The 16,406-nt window shown below is 52.8% G+C and overlaps 1 protein-coding gene across 5 annotated transcripts in view; it reads right to left on the reverse strand.

Annotated features, from left to right (window-relative positions):
• Window positions 1-9,538: 9,538 nt before the first annotated feature.
• The window catches only part of LOC102455013 (E3 ubiquitin-protein ligase RNF185-like), a 45,488-nt gene continuing 38,620 nt past the window's right edge, over window positions 9,539-16,406 (reverse strand). For 4 of the 5 annotated variants that reach the window (XM_075918561.1, XM_075918562.1, XM_006111725.4 and 1 more), the window contains exon 8: window positions 9,539-10,876. The gene's annotated coding sequence lies outside the window, so the exon portion shown is untranslated. The remainder of the gene's footprint in view (window positions 10,877-16,406) is intronic. The other variant, XM_006111724.4, reaches the window with a different exon arrangement.

The following is a 16,406-nucleotide window of genomic DNA, read 5'->3' on the forward strand; positions in this document are numbered from 1 at the left end:
CCTGCCACTCCTGGGGGTTTAGGACCGGATCCATTCTCTTGTCCATTCTCCTAATGTTGGTTCCCAAGGCTATAGCCACCTGCCTGTGGGTGTCAGCAACAACTTTTAGCAGCTGCTGCATCCATTGGTCCGTGAGGATGCGGGGTTGTAGGTTGTCAGGAGGTGTTCCATCCACCCGCCACTGCTCTGGGGTCAGCATTATTGGCTGCACATGGTATACAAATATTTACAAACTGCTCCACATTAGTGCTCATGTGTGGCCACCAGCCAGCTGCCTGTAATCGGGTTAAGGTTTTTTCTACTCCTAGATGTCCCCCTTCATGAGCAAGGGAAATCATTTCTGTCCTTAATGATGTGGGAACCACCCAGACTGCTTCTGATTCCCCTTCTCTGGCCGCTAGGATTACGTTTGAGTCATTCTGCTGCCACACCTTCCACTCCTGGTGTTTTCCCTTTTTTACTAACTCTGCCAGGCTGGGAGTCTGGCTTTGTAGGGTTATTAAATCAATTTGTTCTGAATCTCCCTTTCTGGCTGCTGCTATAGGAGCTATGTCTTTTCCATTTCCTGGTTGCCACAGTTTTCCCTCTCTGGCCCCCCTCTTGGGATCCTCCTCATCTGCCCAATTATTCCATTTTGACTCCTCAGTCCCCTTCTTGTGTGCCCTGACTTTTCCCAAGTGTACCACAGTGTCCCGGGACTCTGCCAATGTCCAGACATATGTCAGTTTGTCTGCATAGGCTATGGGCTTGCCATCTGCAGACCTCATCCCTCTCTTCTTCCATTCAGGGACCTAATCCACCAGGGACCAGAGGACCCAGTCTGAGTCAGTGAAAATGGCTACCTTCTGTGTGGGGAGGATGTTTTCAAGGGCTACTGCTATGACCACAATTTCAGCTGCCTGGGCAGAATGTGGGGTATACCGTCCACTCAGTACCTCGCCCGTAGGCACTTTTACAGCAGCAAAACCTGCCTGCGGATGGCCAGTCTCATAAAAACAAGACCCGTCCACAAACCACACCACATCTGCTATTTCCTGCATTTCACTCGGCACAGCCCCTCCCTTGAAGAGCGGTGGCTCCTGAGGCAGTGGTTCAGGTAACGGGCATTCATGCGCTTCTCCCTCTATCAGGAGGCCATAAGGAACTGGCGACAACACCGGGGTTTTCTCCAGATCTACATTTTTGTTTAACAAAGGAAGGGTCCATTTTGCCAGTCGGGGGCTAGAGACATGGCCATTGTTGATTTTCCTGGTGAGTACATACTTCACTGGAGCGTGGGTTGGACAGGAGATATTCCCAATGCTGCAGTGCCCAGACAAGTGCTAGAACTTCCTTTTCACATGGAGTGAATCCCTTCTCTATCTCACTCAGGGTCTTGGAGGCATAGGCCACAGGTCAGAGAGCTGTCCTGTGGTTCTGGCTTAGTACAGCTCCCATCCCTCTGTCTGCGGTTGCCAACTGTAATACAAATGGTTCTCCCACCCGGGGGTAGGATAGAGCTGGGGCTTGGGCCAGAGCTTGTTTTAGCTGGGTCATGGCCTCCTGTTACTGAGGGCCCCAGTTCCACTCTGCTCCTTTCTTCAGTAGTTAATGCAGGGGAGCTGCTTTTTCTGAAAAGCCTTCAATAAAATCTCGGGAGAAGTTAACCATACCCAGGAAGGATCTAAGGGTATGTCTACACTACAGTGTTATTTCAAAATAAGCTATTTTGAATTAACTATTTCAAAATAAGATATTCAAAATAACACATCTACACACAAAATGCATTTCGAATTAGCTATTTCAAATTTGGCATTATTCCTCGTAGAATGAGGTTTACCGCTGTGTAGACGCTAGGAAAGTTAATTTGAAATAACAACTGTTATTTCGAATTAACTTTGATGTGTAGACATACCCTAAGAGCAGTTACATTTGTGGGGGCTGGGAGACACCCTTCTTGTCCTAGGGTGACTCCGAGATAGTTTACTTGCTGGGAGCACAGCTAGGCTTTCTTTGGGCTGATCTTAAACCCTGTTTCCTGAATCTTTTTCAGAACCTTATCCAGCACCCGCAAATTTTCCTCTTGGGTCTGTGTAGAGACCAAGATATCATCCACATAAGAAATCACACTGTCTCTTTTAGGCATTCCTTCCCACATTTTTGCTACATCGGCATAGCAGATGACAGGGGCATTATTCCAGCCCATGGGGACTTGGGAAAAGCATAGTTGTTTTTCCTGAAAAGTGAAGGTGAATTTATAGTAGCTGTCCCAGATCTAACACTGAAAACCACTGGGCCCCTCCTACAATGGAAGCCATCACCTCCTGATAGGTAGCCACTATGGGCGCCATAGGTGGGGTCACCTGATTAAGGGGCCGGAAATCCACCACAAGCCTCCAAGTTTTGCCATCACTCTTAAGGACGGGCCAGAGTGCAGTATTGTTAGGACTGGGCTGTTCCACTAAAACTCTCTGACTTAACAGTCCATCAGTTGTTTCCTTCAGACTAGGTTCTGCCTCCTTTGGATAGCAGTACTGATTCTGGGGTGGAGGATCAGGGCCTGTAATTCAAATTTCTGCATCAATTTTACCACATTCTATTTTATTTTTGGCCCACACCGCCCAGTATTTTTCTGCAATTTCTAAGGCTTCTGGGGGCCAGGCAGACCACTCCAATTCCTCTGATGCCTTAAGTGCTGCGATATCCAAATGCCCCCTCCTGCAAACTTCACATAAACAGTGACTCTCCCCCACTCATCAGTATTTAATTGTGCCACAATTGGGGGTTTCTGGGGCGCCCGGCCTCCCAATAGGGATGAAATTGGTGGAGCACTAGGGCTTTTCCCCCCATGCTCAGCCAGCTCGTGTTCTGCCAGCTTTGCTAGGAGTTCAGGGGTAGGCAGTCTGTCTATTGCTTCCTTTGACTCATATTTCAAGAGCCGCTTCCAAATTTCCCCACGCCCTTGGTCAGGGGGTTCTGCCTCGACCCTTAGGGGGTCTGTCTCCCCTCTCCTTTCCCTGAGTGCTCTTTGGGGCGGGTATGGCAGCCACCTTATCCGGTTTCTTTTTAGGAGGGTGAAGGTCTTTTTGAACCTCATAAGCCTGCTTTGCTATCTCTGCAATATCTCTTATTCGAGTGGCTGCCAGATCTGTACCCACAAAGGCCATCTGAATCAAGGGGAGAAATCCTTGGGTTAAAGCTTGTTTGAAAGGAAGGGCTGAAAATTCTGGATTAACTGCGTCTGTTAGCCCAGAATGTGTCCGTGCTATTTTCCTTCTGGCTATATAACTTTCTGCTCTCTCCCCGGCTTGTTGTTTCTCCTGATGGAATATAACGGTGGGGCTCTCTCCAGGGAAGAGGGTATGTATTTCTTCCCTCTGCGCATTTGTGTGCTTCTCTGTATCATCTGCTCCGGGGGGGGGGGGCTCCCATTTGGATATCATAAGGGAGCCCTGCAAAATCCTCAGAGGTCATACACTTCCTGCAAATAGCTGCCACATCAGCCAGAGTGAATCCAGCCCTGTCAGATACTTTTACCAACCACCCCAAGGCTGTGTTTCTATTCAGAAGGCCGACGGATTTCCCTACAGCCCTAATCTGGTCAGGGGTGAAGGGTCTAGTTTCTACCCATTCCTCTGTTCCTCCATCACCTCCCCTGGGTCCCTTCCTTGTGACAGAGCTATTGATTATAGGGGCTATTGGAGGAGGTCTTTGCAACTCTTCCAGCGACTTCTGTAGGGGACTATATGGAGACTGCCCGATAGGCAGGGCCGGCCTTAGGCCGATTCTCCCGATTCCCCTGAATGGGGCCCCATGCCTAAAGGGCCCCCACGCCCTGAACCCGGAAGTGTGCCAGGCGCTATGGGCGGCGAGTTAATATTAAGAGCCAGGGGCCCTGCTCCAGCAATATGTGGAGCTGGGTCTCCCCCCAGCTCTGCCTGGAACAGGCCCCGGACGCCCCCCCTACCAGCCCCCCCACGCGTCCTCCCACCCCACCCACAGAGTGTCCCCCCGGCCCTGGACCGTCCCTGCCATGCGCTGCTCTCAGTGCGGCTCCCCCTCGCTAGCGCACGCTGCTGCTGCCCTGTGCAGCATTTGCAGGTGAGCTGGGAGGACGCCCGGGCGTGATGTGACATCACGGCCCGGGCCTTTAAAACACCTAGGAGGCACATTGCGTCGCGTGGCCTGGCTCCGGGTTTGGAGTCCGGGGCCTGAGCGGAGACTCGGGCTCCGCAAAGTGGAAGGCAGAAGGTAGGGGAAGGGGAAAACTAGGGGGAAGGGGCTTGTGCAGAGAGGGGAGGGCAGGAGAGGAAGGGCTTGTGCGGAGGGGGGAGAGGAAGGGGCTTGTGCGGAGGGTGAGGGGCTTGTGCGGAGGGGGAGGGGAAGGGGCTTGTGCGGGGGGGAGGGGAAGGGGCTTGTGCGGAGGGGGAGGGGGAGGGGGAAGAAAGAGGAAGGCACCTAGAGACAGGGTGGAGGAGAGACAAATGCCAGGGGGCCAAGTGCAGACAATGAAGAAAAGGGCAGGAGGGGAGGTGTCAGTGGGAGGGGGGACAGGGTGATGCTGGGAGAGGAGAGGGGAAGGGCATTGGGGGCTAGAGGGGGAGGGGGAGGTGCTGGGAGAAGGCTTGAAAGAAGGGGTGGGCATGAGAAAGGTGGGGATGGAGCAAGTCATGTATGAGGGCACAGGGGCATGAGGGGAACGGGGGCAGAGGGTGGTGAGGGGGTGGGCATCAGGGAAAAAGAGGGCAAAGGGGGCAGGGGCAGTGAGGGAAGGGGGAGGCACCAGGAGGGTGCAGGGCTAAGGGAAGGTGCAGGTGCCAGGGGATTCTGGGGGTGAAGCAGAAGGGCAGACACCTGCAGGGGAGGGACCAGCACCAGAGGAGAGAGGCAGGGCAGGTGTGTAGAGGGAGGTGTTAGAAGAGGGGCTGAGGAGGGGTAGCTCACTTGATCAGAGTGGGGCTACTGGAGGAGTGGGCACAGGGAGGAGAGAAGGGCTGGTGGAGGGGGGGCAGGTCGCAGGAGGGCTGAGGGCAGTGAGAAGGGCAGGAGTCAGGACAGCAGAGGAGAGTGAGGGGTTGGGGGGCAGCAGGCACCAGGGGAGATGGAGCAAGGAGAGGAGACATGGCAGCAGAGAGAAAAGGTAAAGGTTTTAAAATATTTATTAATAACTTGAGTGCCCCAGTGGCACATCCAAACAAGCCACATGAACTCAGTACTGGTGCACAACACCAAATTCATTCTGCTCATAGGAGGAAACTCTTAGGCTATGTCTACACTGGCGGCTTCTTGTGCAAGAACATCTTGTGCAAGGGTTCTTGTGCAAGACGTCTTGTGCAAGAACACGTCCACACTGCCGTGTGTGAGCTGTGCTTTTGCGCAAGAGCGCCCATGGCAGTGTGGACGGTCTCTTGAGCAAGAAAGCTCCAATGGCCATTTTAGCCATAGGGGTTTCTTGCGCAAGAAATCCCTGCCGAGCATCCACACTGCCCTCTTGTGCAAGAGAGCTTACATCTGTTAGAAAAGAGCGTAGCTCTTGTGCAAAACACCCTCTCTTACCATGCCGTACTGTAAATTTCCTTGCGCAAGAGCAGGCGGGCAGTGTGACTGCTCTGTGGGTTCTTGCACAAGAACGGCCGTACTTGAGTAAGAAGCCACGAGTGTAGACATAGCCTTAGAGGGAACACTTCCCCCGTCTCTCCGCCCCCGAGTTAATGTCACACACGTTGGGGTTAATGCAACTGCAGGATCGTTGCATGTGGGGGGTTTGGTGGGGGCCAAACTAATCCCTGTTGGTAGGAGGATGGTGGGAAAAGTCCTTCGAGAGGGGTGACATGACACCTTTTACTTCTGGTCATGTGTCCATCTTGCCCCGAGCGTGTTACCGCCAGAGGCCTGGTTAACAGGGGTCGGGGGTGTGGCTAATGGGGCACCACCAAAAATTATACAAATCTGCCGGCCCGGAGGAGGAGTGAGTCGGCTGCCTGCGTCACAGGAGGTTTTCCTGTGCTGCAGGAGGCAGGGTGTGTGTTGACGGGGGATTTTTTTGCTCAACCAAAATTGCTGTGGGGCCCTGTCAAAATTGTTCAAATTGGGCCCCGCACTTCCTAAAGCCAGCCCTGCCGATAGGATCCAGGGAGAACTCATCAGTGTCCTTCCCCTCATAATTGCAATAAGGGGGTATGGATCGGGATCCTCCTCTGCTTCTCTATCTTCCTCCCAGCTGCAATTCCCTCTGATCGCTGCCACGATCCCCCTTTGTTCTCCTAGCTGAGCCTTAAGGGCAAAATTTGTCTCCGGCATTCCCCGTGGCCTGTCTGAGTTCTGCCTTGAGAGTCTTCTAAAAGGGCTCTTACTGCCACTTCACTCTCGGTCCCCTGCTGTTTTAACACTGGTACTTCCTTCTGCAACTTGCTTCGGACCCTCTCACAGTCACACACCTCCCTCTGCATTCCAACAATGTGAGCAGCTTGAGTCAGACTTGAGAGTGTCAGATTCTGTCTTCAGATTAATCGCTTCAGTTTCCTTTTCTGCTCTGATTCTCTCCAATTCCTGCACTCTCTGTTGTAGCTGATCTATCTCCTGATCCAGTGCTGTAGCAACCATCCACAACCCTTGCAAAGCAGCTCTCTTCTTTGCCCTAACATTCGGATTTCCCCACTTTCCTGCACCAACCCAGGTATCCCATCACTTGTGGAGCTGCAGGAAGGCTCCCGAGCCAGTAAATGCACCAGCCTTCCAGGGTCCATTACCGCCATGCTCCTGAACAAAATCTGCCAATCTGTTTCCCAACATGACTTGCAACTGTTCTTTCTTGCCAGATGTTTCCCTGTCTCTGGACATAATTCTTCACTCAAGCAGGCAATTAGCCTGAGTTCTGAGTCACAGTAACAGAATGTATCCGTAAATTAACTCGCAAACTGCGACACGGGCACTTGTAGGGAGCGACCCTACCGCGCCATCTTTTACCTCCTATTGCAGTGGACAAACTACCAACTGTTTGTACCAACCGTCTCCTTCCTCTCAACCATCCTCGCTGGGGCCTCCAAAATCTGTTACCCGGGGTTCTTTCAACCAAAACCTCTTGGTAACTTTTACTCTCTGCGAGGTGGTGTCAGGAAATAATTCGGGGAGACATGGTCGTCCGACCCATAGATGGATGGTACAAACAGGACAACACAGGAGCGTTTTCACCTAAAGCTAAACTTTAGTCTCAAGCACTTACACACATCCACAACAGGTTAGTAAAACACCCCCACCCTCGCTAATTACCGAAGTTGAGTGTGGCTCTCGAGTGACACCGGACAGGCTTCCGATGGCCAGTCTTCCGGCTGCTGGTGGGGACGAAGATGTGTCCAGATGTGAAGAGTCCTCAAGGAGTCCTCGAGGCGTCCCTCCAAGTGTTCCCAAAATTGACCCCCTAACTCAAACTTTCCTTCCCTATTTATCCATTAGTATTACAACAACATGTCACTCAAAAACGTGTTAGGCAAGCACTTTTTAAACGTTAGGTAAGCGGTTTTCTTCTGATCATCACTTTCACCAGATGCATTTTTTCTTTTTCAGAGACTCCATGCTTGGGGGCCCTGACAGATATATGTCTTAGGGCAGTGGTCCTCGCCATGGTGCCCGCCGGGCCATTTATGTGCACCTGCTGAGTGATCGGGGCCATCCCCGCCCCCTGGCACGCAGTGCATGGGCGACGCTGGCCCCGCCCCCAGGTGCGCAGCATGTGAGCGGCCCCGCCCCGCCCCTGGGCACCCAGCAGCCCCAAAAGGTTGGGGAACCACTGTCTTAGGGCATTTAGACAAACTTCCTGTTTCTCTTAGGCTGTGTCTACACTGGCATGATTTTCCGCAAATGCTTTTAATAGAAAAGTTTTCCGTTAAAAGCATTTTTGGAAAAGCGCATCTAGATTGGCAGGATGCTTTTCCACAAAAGCACTTTTTGTGGAAAAGCGTCCGTGCCAATCTAGACTCGCTTTTCCGCAAAAAAGCCCCGATCGCCATTTTCGCCATCGGGGCTTTTTTGCGGAAAACAAATCTCTGCTGTCTACACTGGCCCTTTTGTGCAAAAGTTTTTCGGAAAAAGACTTTTGCCCGAACGGGAGCAGTACGTTTTTCCGCAAAAGCAGTGACAATCTTACATGAGATCGTCAGTGCTTTTGTGGAAATTCAAGCGGCCAGTGTAGACAGCTGGCAAGTTTTTCCGGAAAAGCAGATGATTTTGCGGAAAAACTTGCCAGTCTAGACACAGCCTTAATGTATAGCTCAGCGATTTCACTAGAGATTGGGCCTCAGGAAGGACGCGGGGTCAAGCTGCCCTCTCTGTGGCACCCAAACTCCCCTTCTTCCCCCTCCCTGACTTGGTCATGCTGTCTAGGCCTATTTTGGGCCTGTTAGCTTGGCTGCTAAAGTTCAAGCAGTAAGCAATAGTGGTTCAGGCACATTACTGGATTTGCCAAAATCTCCCCGTACAGGTGCAGGCTCTGGTCTTGGGCTAAGGGATTTGAAGTGTGATGGGGCTCTGAGCTGAGCCTGGGGCAGGGAGTTGAGGTGCAGGAGGGGGTTCAGGGTGCAGGCTCTGTAAGGGAATTTGGGTCCAGGGGGCTCAGGGCTAGGGCAGGGGCTTGAGGTGCAAGAGGGGGTTCATGACTGGGGCAGGGGATCAGAGCTGGCTCCAGCTAGACACTGCTTACCCCAGGTGGCTCCTGGGTAATGGAGCAGTGGGGCTAAGGCAGGGTCACTCCTGCCCTGGCCCTGCACCACTCCCCAACGCAGCCAGCAGACCACTTCCACCCCAAGCCCTTTTGTGCCCTCCCCGATCCTGTTGGGACAGAATACAGGGTGGGAGGGGGCACCCTGACATCAGCACCTCCTCCTCTCCCTTCCCTGCCCTGCCCAGCAAGCAGGAGTTGGGGGGAGGGGGGGAGGAGAGGAGGCAGCTCTAAGGCAAAGGGCAGGAGGTATGCAGCAGTGAGGGGGGGAGGGGCAGCTGAAGTGCTGTGCTTGGTAGCCCCTTGGCCAAACCAGTCAGGGTCACCTGTCAGAGGCTCCAAGGTCTACCAGTAGATCCTGATCGACTGGTTGGTGACCACTGTCCTACTCCCAGCCTGCTTCTGCACCCTACCTCCCACCAAGACCTTGCAACCTCTCCCTCTTCTGCACCCCACTTCCCTCCCAGACCCTGCACCCCACTGCTGTCCCACTCGGCAGCCCTGTACCACACAGTGGGCCCCTAATTTTTGTCCCTACCCCAGAACCTAAGGGGGCCTATAAAATCCACTAACTCTGGAACCCCAGAAAAGTAAATCTGGCCTATGGGCAACCCTGAACCTCAGTCCTCCCTGTCCCTTCCCCTCACCCCGTGGGGCTGGAGCACCAGAGGAGTGAGGTGTCTCAGTTGGGGGCCACCTCAGTGAGGGTTGGGGGTTTGGGGAGGAGGTTTTTTTGTTTCTCACCTGTGATCCCCAACTGATTTTTCTGTGTCAGTGGGTCCTGACCCAAAAAAGATTGCCTACCCCTGCCATAAATAAAGAAAACATTGAAGCCTTTGTGTTGGACATAGTATTTTACTTCATTTTAAATAAAGTTTGATAAACTAGCATGAGAAAGTTAAAATGCTTAATCTGTTTGGTTTAATTTAAATTAAACCATTCTCCCTAGCTGCAGCACTAGCAAAATGTCTCGAGCATAATTGTGTAATTAACAGGGAGTTTCCATTAGCAACTGGTGGTCAGTGGAAAGGTTTACATTGAGGCAGGTGGTCCACGGACCAAAAAGGCACGAGGCGTACAGATAGTTCGGAATAGGAAGCCTAGTCCGAACTACCTACTCCGTGCCGCGTGTAGCCGCAGGCACGGAGTCCGCACTAGCGGACATTTAAAAATGGCGGCGCCCGGCAACATGCAAATGAAGCCCAGGAAATTCAAATCCCAGGCTTCATTTGCAAGTTCGTATGACTACATTAACCACCCTAGCTCAAACTAGGGTGGTAGTGTAGACATACCCAGAGTGAGGGATCATTTTCCAAGATGGGTTGCAGATTGTGTAAAATGCATTGGAGGGGTTTGAGTTGTGGACTATAGGTAATAAGTGGAGTTCTGTTATTTTTTCTCTTGGGTCTGTCTTGAAGTAGTTCGTGTCTGGGTACTTTTTTGGCTCTGTCAGTCTGTTCTTTCACTTCTCGAGGTGGGTATTTCAGTTTTAGGAATGCTCTATATAGATCCTGTAGGTGTTTCTCTGTCTGTGGGATCGGAGCAAATCCGGTTGTATCTTAGGGCTTGGCTGTATACAGTAGATTGAGAAATGTGTCTGGGATGGAAGCTGGAGGCATGAAGGGAAGTGAAGCGGTCGGTGGGTTTCCAGTATAGGGTGGTGGAAATTTGTCATTTATTTAATTGTACTGTAGTGTCCAGAAAGTGGATTTCTCGTGTGGACTGGTCCAGGCTGAGGTTGATGGTGGGGTGGAAGTTGTTGAAATCCTTGTGAAATTCTTCAAGAGTCTCTTTTCTGTGGGTCCATATGATGAAGATGTCATTGATGTAGCATAAGTAAAATAAGGGTGTTGGGGGCAGGAGCTGAGGAAACGTTCAAGGTCAGACAAAGATGTATGACTAGCCCCAGCAGACACAATATCATCCAATGTTGAAATGAGAACACACACTGGAGTGTTTCAGGATTAACAACTGAAGTCTTTTCCAAACAGCCCCAGGGTATCAGAGGAAGCCAGGTTTCTTTCTTCATCTTGCTTGGTTCTCCAACATCAAGGTTTGAAATAGAAATGAAGTTTCTATATCAAACTCATAATTCCCACCTGTGTCAAGAATGAACAAAAGGAAGACTGTACGCAGCCATTTCATAGCTCCTCAGTTTGAAAGCACTGTTTGAGAAGCCAACTCCTGTGTGAGGAAGCAAAGTACCCTTGTTTTATAGATGGAGAAACTAAGGCACAGAAACAGGAAAGCACTTGCATTGTCGGAATATATGCAAAATAGGAAATAATCATAAAAAAGTTAACAACTTTTGGCAGCTAAATTGGTGCCCCCACCAGCATGGCGCCCAGGGGGCAACTGCACCCCCGATCCCTGCTTATTTTGGTTGTGCCTGGGAAAGGGGGGGGAGGGCTTGGGAGAGTCAGGTGATGTGTGTCACGAGAAGCGTCAGTAAAGATTGTCCAAGTAAAGATCCTACTTTCTAGTTACTGGTGTCTGGAAAAACATGTTAGGCTAGCAAAATGTTTCTAGATCTGGCAGATAATTTTAGTCATATCATTAGATTAAAGTCTAATCTAGGTATGTCAACGTGTAGACTGCACAATTAACTGATAAGCCCAGGCTGCCTCTATTAGAGGGTGAAGGGGGTACGTGAGAGCTGATAAACGTGGGGAGCCAGCTTTCAAGCTTGACTGTGAAAAGGTTTCAGTAAAACCTTCGAAAAGTAAATAGGATGTGTGGCAGCCTGAGAGCCTAGTGGAAGGCAGATACACGGGGACTATTTGGTGTCCGGGAGGTGGGCGGGCTAATTAAAGGGCCTCTCCCCAGCCTGCGGGGAGGGTCCACAGAGCCCAGAAGAGCCAACTAATTACTTGGGACAAATAATGAGAAAACAGGGACAGGTGTGAGGGTCAAAGGGCTAAAATGAGGGAACCGGATGGGGATACCGAGCAGAGAACCCCAGACAGCGCCCACTGTCCCCCCAAAGGTCTCGAGAGAGCCAGCAGACACCGCCCATTGCAACTCTGCCTGGATACATGAGTGGATACAGCAATGGAAATAGGCCCCACAGTCGCAAGCCCCTCCCCTGGCCAACCTCTTCTCCCTGGTTTTATAGATTGCCAATTTGGCCATAGCCAGGAGGAGGTTGACCAGGAGGTCCCGCGACTTTGTGGGGCCACGGATGGGATGTGCATAAATTAAAAAGTGGGGAGAAAAGTGCAGCCAGAACCGCAAGAGGAGGTTCTGGAGGAGCCGAAAGAGGGGTTGTAGCCTGGCGCACTCGAGGTACACGTGCGCCAGGGTCTCCCTCACATCACAGAAGAGGCAAGTGTCAGGAATGGGGGTGAACCGCGCCAACTACATGCCTGTGCTCACAGCTCCATGCAGGATTCTTCAGCAGATGTCCCCGGTGGGCCGTGGAACCAAGGTCGAATAGAGGCTGGCCCACCGGGGCTCCCCACCCTCCATTGGTGGTAGGAGGTCCCGCCACTTGGTGTCTGGGGGGGGACATGAGGGTGGGGAAGTGGAGCATGTGAAGCACAAGCATGTATAGGTGACTCTTTGGCACAGTTTGGAAGGGGACCGGCTGCAACACATGCAGCCAGCTCGGGTGACGAGGGGGAGGCAGTTAGGAAGGTAGGCAGGGATGGGGGCCGATGGAGAGATCGGGAGGGCTGGGGGTGAGGGGTGGGCAGGGTGCACCCTCTTGCAGGACTCTGTTTAGGTACACCCGAGCAGTGGGCAGCAAAGCGTCCTTCACCTCCTGAAGTGCGCGCTGGGGAGTACGTAGGGTGGAGAGCCCCATGCGCTGGGCAAGCGCCCAAGGATCCACCCAGTCTCCTCAGTCGTAGTCCAGGAGGTCTCCGACTCTGGTGACTTCTGCCAGGACCAACCTCTGGTGCACCGAGGGGGACTCCGCCGCCTGCACACGTAGATGGGGGTTGTGTAGCAGGGGCTCCGCGAGGAGTTCTGCCCCCAAGGACCTGGTCGCTGCAAGCAGCTTCCAGGTGCGGAGGTGGTCCTGGTAGAAGTTCGGAAGCCCGGAGAGGTCTCGCGGAAGACCTCTCAAATAAAGGAGCTGCCAGTCATATCGGAGCCCTTGGAAGCAGCGAAAGAAAGCGTGCGCAAGCGTGCTCCACTCCAGACTACCTGCATCATATAGGAGCCTCTGCAGGGCCCGGAGGCGGAGGACACGAATCCATGTGTGCAAACATGTCAGGCCCTGTCCTCCCTCCTCCAGGGGGAGATGGAGAACCCCTGCAGAGACCCAATACAGTCCTGGCCAGAAGAACCGCAGCATCAGCTGCTGGATACAGGCCAGGAAACCTGGTGCCAGGACCAGGGTGTTGAGCCGGTGCCAGAGCATGGACAGGACTAATTGGTTAAGCACCAGTGCCCTCCCACGCAGGGAAAGGCACTGTAGCAGTCCTGTCCATCTCCATAACCACTCAGCCACCCTGGACTCTAAACCCTGCCAGTTCTCCGGTGGAGAGGGATGCGTGGCAGAGAGAAAAACGCTGAGATAGAGCAGTGGACCCGCGCTCCACTTGACAGCCTGAAGCGTGAGTGGAAGCAGGGCCAGATTAAGACTTTTAGAGGCCCTAAGCACTGAAAAGATTATGGTGCCCCCCGCATATGTAATTCAAAATAAAACAATACTATACCGTAAAATAAAATTGGATTTTTCGAAATGACACAAAACTGACATGTCTTCTGAAATTAAAATAGCTTTTCTAGATTTTCTGATTGCAAAATTCTGGATACGTTCATCGAAGCTGACTTGACGAAGCACATCCGCTTCCATACACAATAGGGAAAGTGAATCAAGTCTGTCCTGACACATTGTTGTTCTCTGAGGGTATGTCTACACTACCCCCTAGTTCGAACTAGGGGGGGTAATGTAGTCATACGGAGTTGCAAATGAAGCCCAGGATTTGAATTTCCCAGGCTTCATTTGCATAAAGACAGCCTGCGCCATTTTTAAATGCCGGCTAGGTCGGACCCCGTGCCGCGCGGCTACACGCAGCACGGACTAGCTAGTTCCACGAGGCGTACAGCTAGTTCGGATAGGAAGCCTAATCCGAACTAGCTAGTCCGTGCCGTGTGTAGCCGTGCGGCACAGGGTCCGACCTAGCCGGCATTTAAAAATGGCGCCGGCCGGCTTTCTGCAAATGAAGCCCGGGAAATTCAAATCCCGGGCTTCATTTGCAACTCCGTATGACTACATTACCCCCCCTAGTTCGAACTAGGGGGTAGTGTAGACATACCCTGAGGGTTTTATATTCTTTTCAGCTGAGAAAAAGAGCGTTCTGCGGAGTTCTGACTTTTCCCACGATGACAACTTCGATGCTTTTTTTGAAATATCAATTTTTTTCAAAAAAAATCTCATTTTTTTTAGTTCCCCTGCTTTGCTGGTGCCCTAAGCACGTGCTTAGTCTGCTTATTGGATAATCCAGCCCTGAGTGGGAGGAAGCCAGCCTGCCATCCGGCACCTACCACTGGGCCAGAGATCTTGACCCGGTTGACCCGGGTGGAGGAGGCCACTGAGTAGACAGTTTGGCAGGCCTCCACCCACGCCAGGTCGCCTGGGTCCTGGACCACGAGGAGCACGTTGGTGGCGTATGCCGACAGGACTAGCCTCATATCCGGCTCACAGAGCACCAACCCCGTCAACCTCTTGTGAAGGAGACGGAGGATGGGCTCTATGGCCAGAGCATACAGCTGGCCTGACAGCGGACAGCCTTGACGTACTCCCCGGTGCAGTCAGGGTCCAGTTGAGCTTGACCAAGCACTCTGCGGAGGCGTAGAGCACCTGGAGAAACCCCACAAAGTGGGGCTTGAAGCCGAAGGGCCGCAGGGTGCCTAGGAGGTACCCGTGGTGCATCCGGTCGAACGCCTTCTCCTGATCCAAGGACAGGAGGGCAAACGACAGACCGTCCCTACACCTAAGCTCTAAGGGTATGTCTAGACTACATGCCTCTGGCGACAGAGGCATGTAGATTAGGCTACCTGGCATAGGGAAATGAAGTGGCGATTTAAATAATTGCCACTTCATTTAAATTTAACTGGTTGCCGCGTTGTGCCGATCAGCTGTTTGTCGGCTCAGCGCGCTAGTCTGGACGTTCCACGGTCGATATCAAAGGCATTTGTCGACCTTCCCGGTAAACCTCATCCCACGAGGCATACCGGGGAGGACGACAAATGCCTTTGATGTCGACCGCGGAGCGTCCAGACTAGCGCGCTGAGCCGACAAACAGCTGATCGGCACAACGCGGCAACCAGTTAAATTTAAATGAAGCGGTGGTTATTTAAATCGCGGCTTCATTTGGGTATGTCTAGTAAACTAATCTACATGGCTCTGGCAACAGAGCCATGAAGTCTAGACATATCCTAAGAGATCCCGGACCAGAAAAAGGTTGTTGAAGATGGTTCGGCCTGGGACAGTGTAGGTCTGGTCTGGATGGACCACATCCGCCAGCACAGACTTCAGCCTTAGGGAGATAGCTTTGGCAACGATTTTATAGTCCGTGCTGAGGAGCGAGACGGGATGCCAATTCCTCAGATCGCGGACGTCCCCCTTCTTGGGCAGCAAGGCGAGCACAGCTTGCCTGCACAATAAAGGGAAGACCCTGCTCTCCAAGGATTCAGCCCAGATGCTAGCAAGGTCCGGGCCGAGGACGTCCCAGAACACGCGGTAGAACTCCACGGTCAGCCCGTCCATGCCCAAGGATTTATTGGTGGGCATGAGACAGGGCTTCCAAGAACTCGGCCAGAGAAAGAGAGGCAGCTCTAGCCGGCCCCAGTTGCCCACGCTGACCATTGGGAGTTCATTCCAGAGAACCCTGCGGGCGTCAGCGTCAGTCGGATTCAGGGAGAAAAGAGGTGTAGAAGGCACGAGCCCTCTCGCGTATCTCCACCGGATCCATGAGGGGGGTGCCATCCCTTGCCAGAAGGCAGACGATGTGCTTTTTTGCCCCCCTTTTTCTCCACGGTGTAGAAGAAGCAGGAGCCTCAATCTGTCTCCCGAAGGAGATGGATGAGAGCACGAATAAAGGCACCCCGGGCCCGAAGGGCCTCAAGGGCCCAGAGTTCCTCCCACTTTTCCCGGTATGCTCCGCAGAGGGATGGATCTCCGGGGCCAGTGGCAAGCCGCCTCTCTAGCGCTAAGACCTCCCATTCCAACTGCTCTATCACCGCAACCCTCTGCCGGCTGGCCCCCCGGGTGTAGTTGCAGCAGAAGAGCCGCGTGTGCACCTTCCCCACATCCCACCACTGCCGTGTCGAGGGAAAGGCGCACCGCCACCCGCGTCAGGCCAGACAGAACTCCTGGAAGGACGCTACAAAGCCCACATCCTCCAGCAGGCTGTTTTTGAAATGCCAGTAGGCTGGCCCCAGCCTTTCCGAGGAAAGAGAGGCCGTCACGGCCACCAAATGGTGGTCCTAGAATGGGGCCGGTGGAATGCTGAAGGAGTGGGCCTGGAAGAGATGACGACGAGAAAGATAAAATGCGGTCCAACCGGGAGTGGAAAGACCAATGATCCACCACCTGGACGTAGGTAAACACCGTGTCCACTACCCAAGTGGAGGTCTCGCCAGACATCCACCAAGGAGTGATGATCTATTATCTCCCTGAGGACGTCCGCGGCGGCTGGGCACTGCTCGGTCCCCGTACAGTCCCACTCCTCAAGGGTGCAGTTGAAGTCCCCACCCAGGA

The sequence above is a fragment of the Pelodiscus sinensis genome, unplaced genomic scaffold, assembly GCF_049634645.1.
Source record: "Pelodiscus sinensis isolate JC-2024 unplaced genomic scaffold, ASM4963464v1 ctg42, whole genome shotgun sequence".
NCBI lineage: Eukaryota > Metazoa > Chordata > Testudines > Trionychidae > Pelodiscus > Pelodiscus sinensis.